The following is a 2882-nucleotide window of genomic DNA, read 5'->3' on the forward strand; positions in this document are numbered from 1 at the left end:
CAAATAAATGGACGACGGGTCTAATACAAAAACCACGAAAAAAATGTCCCAAGTCAACCTATTCGAAATTTAAATTGTAATGTCATCGCAGTATCGCGCTGTCAGTAGAACAAATGAAGACTAAAGCGGAGTGTCGCGCTCTGTATACGATTTTAGCGCCTTACAAGTGCGGACACTTTTTAGCGCGGACCCGACGTCCATATAATTGTAAGTCAATGCCTACCAATGAATGGACGTCGGGTTCGCGCCAAAAAGTGTCCGCACCTATAGGGCGTTAAAATCGCATACAGAGCGTCAATCGCGTAACAGTCTTCGTTTGTTCGACTGTCAGCGCGGTTGTCAGTCATACAGTACCAATATAATAATAACTTGTAATAATTACTGCAGTAAAGTGTAAAAACAGGATTTTGTATCATATTTTCACTAAACAAATATATTGTGTTATCATAGTTCTCATTTAAAAGTGTTATTTTTGACAGTTTTATAGTATTTAATTTACATACAAATGTATCGTAAATATAAATTACAAAAGCACGCAAAATAATCAAATAGCTAACTGTCCTTTTTCTACACATTGCATGCACAAAAGATGGAAAGAGACCTTACGTCAATTTCAAGAAGCTTATGTAAACTTCTTGGTCATTTTCAATTGTTCGAACCACAAGCGATTGAAATATTTAGAACAAAGAAATTATAGAGTCGCTTTGATTTTAATCTTATTTTTAAAATGACTTTTTTATTAAACGTTAGCAATAATAATAACAAAATATTGTTATACTCGTTTTACGGCTTGGGATTTTCTATCATAAGTCAGAAAATACATTTGCCCCACATAACTTTAGATCGCATTTTCATAATGTTAAATGTATTTTTTTAGGGAGATTACAAAACAAAAGCTAATTTTGTCTTTGTGAAAAGCATCAAAATTACTTGAAAGTTTTATTACAAATCGGTTTTCGGAATTACGGATATTTGAGTTTACGTTTGTTGGAATATCGGTACATTTCTTATAGTACACGCTTATTTTTACATTTGTAGTAATATTTGTATACATGTTTCTGCCCAACTCTTTATTATTTCTTTAAGTAAATTTGTACAAAATTCGACATAATAACATATAAAATTAATTAATATTTACGATAAAGGCTACTCCATTACTCTTGTGTTCAAGTAATTTTCAGTCGAAGCTAAATATGATGCATTTTGTTAAGTTTCCAGTAGAAGCTGAATATGGTGTTTTTGGGCCCTTAAATTATTGCAAGCAAAATTAGGCAGTACTGCAATGACCTTTCAATTAAAATTAAACGTTTTAGTTTTTTATATTTCGTTACATGTTACTACGTTTGTATAGGTTAACTTCGGACATTTTTTCTTGGTTTTTGCATTAGTCCTGACGTCCGTTTGTTGATAGGTCAATGGGTTTAAAATATTACTAGGTAAGTAAATTCCATTTCCATTTAACTTAAATATCCTGTTTCGTAATTATTATTACACGTTTGAGTAACAAGTTACTGTAATAACATAAAAATATTAATCTAAGGTCCATTTCTTGTAAAAAAAGTGCGATATTCGTTAAAGTAACTAATAATTATTTGTTGTAAATAACTGAGTTTAATGTAACAGACAAAAGTTTTAGCGAGTACGTTACGTTAATTTAGTAAGACTCAAGTTCCTTATAAATACATCACACACTAAATTTTTGTGTTATTTTACCAATGAATCTTCATTATTTTGTAAGGTAACCGCAATTTTTTTTTTTCAAGATATAATTGTTTTAACAGCACCATTCGATTGGGCGCAAAATTTTCTGTCGAACTGTATATATAACTCATTTTCGCCCATTTGGTGGTTACGTTAATTCATCCTACAACTGACGAAATACAATCAATACTACACAAACATTTGGGTGTGAAAAAGCTGTGCTCTCGGTGGATCCCACACAATTTGACTGAGGCTCAAAAAACGGATCGCGTCACTTGGTGCAATGCCATGCTTACCAGATTCAACGAAGGGGCGTCAAATTTGGTGTGGGATATAGTAACAGGTGACGAAACATGGATTTAAAGTTACGATCCCAAAACAAAGCAGCAATCGGTTATGGGTCTTTCGAGATGAGCCGAAACCAACTAAAGTGGCGCGCGTGCAAAGTGCCTCTAAGCGGATGATTGCTTCTTTTTTTAATAAAATTGGACACGTGGCTACTGTTTCTTTGGAGAATCGTTGTACTGTGAATAGTGATTGGTACACGACCATTTGTTTGCCGGAAGTTATTGACAAACTCCGTAAAAATAACCGTAACCGTAAACGCCGTGTCATCTTGCACTACGAAAATGCCAGTGCTCACAATGGCCAGACAGACAAATGAATTTTTGAAGGTGAACAACGTTGACAACGGCTCGTAAAGACATCCCGCGTACAGACCCGACCAGGCACCGTGTGACTTTTATTTCCAAAAATTAAGAACCAGTTACGCGTTCATCGATTTTCATCACCAGAAGAGACTGTCGAAGAGTAAGAAAAATACGTTTCACAGATTGTCACGGAGGTGTGGCATAAATGTTTTCAAAATTGGTTCATTCGTATGATAAAGTTTATTAACGCTAACGGAGAATATTTTGAGAAACAATAAATTCATTTCTGACTATTTATAGTATTTTTTTCTTATTCATTCAGGAAAATTATATTACGCCACACGTACAGTCATTGATTACCAGTCAATTAATACATTTTTAGATGCTTATTAGGTTATTTTTATTATATTTCTATGCTAATTTTAAGTCATTTTACTGTATTTGCATTATTCATTATTCAGAAAAAAAATTGAGCTGTACATACTTACCGTTATAACGGTAAAACTATACATACTTCGAGCTCAATATTTG

The sequence above is a fragment of the Hyposmocoma kahamanoa genome, unplaced genomic scaffold, assembly GCF_003589595.1.
Source record: "Hyposmocoma kahamanoa isolate Upper Pololo Valley unplaced genomic scaffold, ASM358959v1 175, whole genome shotgun sequence".
In the NCBI taxonomy this organism is placed as follows: Eukaryota; Metazoa; Arthropoda; class Insecta; order Lepidoptera; family Cosmopterigidae; genus Hyposmocoma; species Hyposmocoma kahamanoa.